The sequence below is a fragment of the Lolium rigidum genome, chromosome 1, assembly GCF_022539505.1.
Source record: "Lolium rigidum isolate FL_2022 chromosome 1, APGP_CSIRO_Lrig_0.1, whole genome shotgun sequence".
Lineage (NCBI taxonomy): Eukaryota > Viridiplantae > Streptophyta > Magnoliopsida > Poales > Poaceae > Lolium > Lolium rigidum.
In genome coordinates this window covers 158,524,621-158,530,077 of record NC_061508.1, presented here as the reverse complement: position 1 = coordinate 158,530,077, position 5,457 = coordinate 158,524,621, and positions in this window count along the sequence as shown.

Here is a 5,457-nt window from a genome sequence, read left to right as displayed (position 1 = left end):
GGAATCGAGGAGGAGAACGTCCAGGTAAGGGCGATGGAGACGAGGACGGCCACGCACGGAACAAGCGGTCAGGAGGATCAATTTTGCTTTGATACCATGTTAGCGTAATATGCTTGTTGTATTACCAGGGAGCCAAAGGCCACAATATATAGTACATGTACAGGTGCACATATGCAGAAAGCCCCCTAACATATGGGGAAACTACAATAGACAAATATATACATCTAACAGTGGCTACATACATCGCCTACAAAAGAAGAAGGTCCAGTTTTTGGTCTTTAAACTTTGATAAGAGTTGGCTTTTGTCCTAAAAAAGAGGTATTTATAGTCGATAGTGAGGTTCCATCCTGTGCGCGGGAGGGAGGCAAAAGCCCCCGTCTTGCGCCCTTGTAGGGCACAGAGGTACGGGCTAGCTTCACACTCCGCTTTTCCTGGTCCAAACTTCCAGTGATAGGATGCACTCTCCCAGAAGAGTGGGGGGGGTACCAAAGCATAAGTGTTTTGGGGAACAAAACAACAAGATAACTAGACACGAATCTTAGTTAGTAGAGCATCAAAGATTTGAAAACGCAAAACCTATATCGAAGGCTGATCTCATCCCTGGAGCGGAGGAGGTCGTAGTGCACACTGGACGACATGTAGCGACGACATGTCGTCTGCAGAACATGGTGATGCGGTAGAGTTGAGGCGGTGTGATCATCTAGAAATGAACATTGTAAAAATATAAGCTCATCCGGTGTGTCTTCGGTAAGCCTGATTTTCATCGTGTTGCATATCGGGCACGTCAAGTTGATCTCCAGTCACCACCTGATGCAACATGGGTGGTGTTATAAACATAGACAAGCAAAAGAATGAAGAACAAACAAACTAACATGGGCGACACAAGGATTTTATTGTGGAAAACACATCCAATATGGAGGAGAGAAAACCACGAGCCCCAGAAAGAAAAATCTCAATATATAGAGGCATTTATAGACGACGGTGATAATCCATAGGGGGGGGGGGTTTCGCCCCCTCACACCCCCAGGCGTAGCTGCAAGGCATGCACTACAAGAAAAGTTCTGATAGACAACGTCCCAAAATCGTCCGCTAAGGGCCATTTTTCGTCGCCTATGGGCCTAACCCGACGATATGGGTTCTGTTGTCGAAACTGCGTCAGGCAAAGTCCTACGACGATTTTTTCGGTCCGTCGCGTTTGGGCGCCCTTTCGCCACGGAAAATCGGACCGTTGCAGAAGTGTTTCCGGGAGCCCGTTGACTGCTGACGTCATGCAAGCTGACACGTGACAGACACCGTTAACTGGCAGTTAACGGCGTTAACCGGCTGAAACCCTGTGGTAGATGGTAGGCCCACACGAGGCCTGCCACGTCTTAAGCGGGCCGGCCCATTAAGTTTGCGGCCGGGCCAGCTGACTTAGTTTGACCGGTCAACTATATAGCTGGGCTGATCCATTAGTTACGTGGGCCGGGCCTAACCTCTAAGGTTGACTGGTCAAAACTATAATGGGCCGGCCCACTAAGCATGTGGGCCAGGCCGAATGCACTCGTTTGACCGGTCAACAGGTAAAAGGGCCGGCCCACAAGACATGGGGGACCCACTTTCCTGTTATCGGGCCGGCCCATTTACCAAGTGGGGTCCACCTTAAAGAAAGTGGGCCGGCCCAAGAAGGTATTAGGCCGGCTCAATTAGCATGTGGGTCCCACTATCCTGCTATCGGGCCGGCCCATTTAGTACGTGGGGTCCACAATAGATCAAATGGGCTAGCCCAACAAGCCAGTGGGCCGGGCCAAAAACACAGGTGGGTCCCACTTTCCTGTTAAAGGGCCGGCCCGTTTAGTATGTGGGGTCCACCATGTAGCAAGTGGGCCGGCCCAACAAGATAGTGGGTCGGGCCAAAAAACACAGGTGGGTCCCACTTTCCTGTTAAAGGGCTGGCCCATTTAGTATGCGTCCACCATATAGAAAGTGGGCTGGCCCAACAAGTAAGTTGGCCGGGCCAAAAACAAAGGTGGGTCCCACTTTCCTGTTAAAGGGCCGGCCCATTTAGTATGTGGGGTCCACCATATAGCAAGTGGGCCGGCCCAACAAGATAGTGGGCCGGGCCAAAAACACAGGTGGGTCCCACTTTCCTGTTAAAGGGTCGGCCCATTTAGTATGTGGGGTCCACCACAAAAGCAATTGGTCCGGCCCACCAAGTTAGTGGGCCGGCCCAATTAGCATGTGGGGTCCACTGTACATCAGGTGGGCTGGCCCGACGAGTTAGCGGGCCGGCCCAATAAGCTTGTGGGGCCCACTTTTCTGTTACAGGGCCGGACCAGTAGTGTGTGGGGTCCACCTTAAAGCAAGTGGGCCAGCCCAATTAGAGAATGGGGTCCACCGTAAATCAAGTGGGCTGGCCCAATAAGTAAGTGGGCCAGCCCGTTTAGTTGTTGTTTATATGCCGACATAATAGGCGCTTTAGGATTTGGCGGGCCGGCACATATGTGATTTCGCTTAATTGGGCCGTTTAAGGAATGGGAATTTGTGATTTAGATACTGAGAATATTTACGCAGCACATGATTTACGTCGGATAGCCTCACTTACCACAAGCACCATAGAAAAAATGCACGAACGAACTATAAAAACTAACTAAATATTACAAGCAATTGCAAGGCTTTGAAAAAATATTACGGAACCCGAGAGAAATTGAATGGTAATTAAACCTAGCAATACAATGAAGCGATCCGGCAATCTTTTAAGTTGTCCATGCAGCACCTATATCTGAAATAAAGACATTACAAGTTAAGACAGCAACAATGGAAAGGCGAAGACACTACAATATTGTTTGCCAAAGAATTTGGAACTCATCATTTCGTCGTTATAACAAGATCATTGTAATGCGCACAATAAGAAAACAAAGAGTGCATGCCGCATACCAACAGCCAATATAACAGAGCATGTTAGAATGAAACAGCAAACTTACTACTGTCGAGTCCCATGCCAACCAACATGTTCGGGGAGTACAAAATTGGCATGAACAACATAGTAGCAGAGCTATAAAATTTGTAACAACGACTGAGCAAGATGAAGTTATGATGGCTACATCTACAGAGCAGGGAATGTAAACCAAAAATAGAAGTTACGATGGCAAAAACTAAAGAGGAGGGAATGTGAACCAACATGTGCCAAGTGCAATTACTTCATATTGGCCGTGAACTAAATAATACTCCTGAACTTATAGTGAAGGGGATGCAAATCACGATGTTTCGGGATATAAACTTGTAATGAGCAACACATAGAGGATAGTTAATGCTCGGAGCTTAAGATGGACCGGATACGTAATATAGTGGGATCACTTGTGAACTTGTATAAGAGGGAATGCAAACCAATATGTTCAGCATTCCATATGTGAGCATCATGCCAAGTCAGAGAAACAAGTCAATAATGCAGCTTTTGAAGAACAAGATGGCACACAAAATTATTATCTAGTAGTATGACAAGTTTATTTGTACTACGATAGCAGAGTGATAGCATGCCAAACTAAGTCCTTACTTTGTTAGCTTAAAATGAACTAGATACAAAACAATGGTATCACCTGTAGTACAGGGAATGCAAGCCAACATGTTCATGGAGTAAAAAATTGGCACAAACAACATAGTAGCTGAATGGATCGTAGCGAACAAGAGGGGCGAGGGGGGGTGAATGGCGCTACGACAAGTTTTAGTCTTTTTCAATTTTTAGTGCAACGGAAGGTAAAGGTGATAACTTTAGCGATAGCACTGATCCTACAATGATCCTAGGACAAGTGCAACAAGCAAAGGAATCAACAAGATAGTAAGAGTAAGGAGCGGGACAACCGGGGGCGCGGAGACGAGGCGAGGTTTGTTTCCCGCAGTTCCTTCCACAATAGGAAGTACGTCTGCGTTGAGAAGGTGCTAGTCTCACACAAGAGACTAGACGGCCACACCATGAAGGAAGGCCTCACCTTCTTCCTCGAGAGAGCTCCACGAAGGTGCTCCCCCTTCTCCACTAAGACACCGGTCGAGGCGGTGATTCCTTCACAAGGTTGGGGCGAGCTCCACACCACAAGGAGGCTCCCAACAACCCATGGGGCTAGTACAACACCAAGCTAGCCTCCATGGATGCACTTTCTCCAATATCCCACAATAGGAACCCTAGCACCAAGCTCCACTAAGGAATATCAAGGATTGGTGAAATCTCTCTTGGTAGAACTATAGATCGGGGTCTCCTCCACCACTCCTCAAAATTTGGGCAGGATTGGTTGGATGGTTGGGGAGATCCTCAAGGATTAAGCTCAGCAACAATGGAGGAGAGAGAGGGAGGAGAGATAAAATCGTGTTGGGGAAGAAGGAGCCCTTAAATAGGCTCCTCCAAATCCAACCGTTATGTCCAGTTTTTGCCTAAGCGGTACTACCGCTCTGAGTTCGAATTCCCCAGATCTGGTCCACGTGGACGCAGAGCGGTACTACCGCTCGAGGTACCGCAACAGGGTCCAAACCTTACTGGACTCGAAGCGGTACCAGAGCGGTACTGCCGTAACTAGTTTACGGTACCTGACCGGTACCAAGGGCGGTACTACCGCTCGTGAGCGGTACTACCGCTCTTGGTACCGCAGAGGTACCGCAACTCGTACTGTGGGACAATTTCAGCGCAGAACTCAGAGCGGTACTACCGCTACAGGTACCGGTAGTACCGGCCTGGCTAAAACTGGTTTTGTCCCCTTTTTCTCTCCAGCCATGTCACCTCGCGATACACACACAAAACCAGAAAACTTATCAACTACGCTTCAGTCTTCCGATCTTGACGTGTCCAGCGAGGTCACCGTGCACTTGCAAATCTAACAATGATACTCACGGCACACGGTGAGATTACTCAATTGTTGTCATCAAACACACAAAACTTGGGGTTTAAACTTTGCTCTTACAATCTCCCCCTTTTTGGTGTTTGATGACAACACAAGACTTTACAATAATATATGATATTATGATGAGATACTTAGATTTGCAAAAACTCGACGGAGCTCCCCCTACACATGTGCATATCATGGATATGTAGTTGAATACAAATACACATGTTCTAGAGACATCACTCCCCCTAGTTTCTACAAACCAAGCACATATGCAACATGGATAAATGACATGTTCAAGTAGCATATGCACAATATGGAGGCAACATAAGATCATGCAAGGAGATTTGGGTGAAGTTATCATACCATAGCCTTGAGAATACCCAAACTCACCATAAGATGCCTCCAACGGATTGTTGATGTAGCCACACAAAAAGATAAGCAACTAGAACCAAAGGGCTACAAACAACAAAGGTCCCCATCCAAATAGGAACTTCTCCCCCTTTGGCATCGGAACACCAAAAAGGAGGGTAAAGAAACTAGAAGGATGGAGAAAAAGAACATACAACCAAGCTTGCAAAAACCAAAGAAAGGAAAACACGCTTGAATG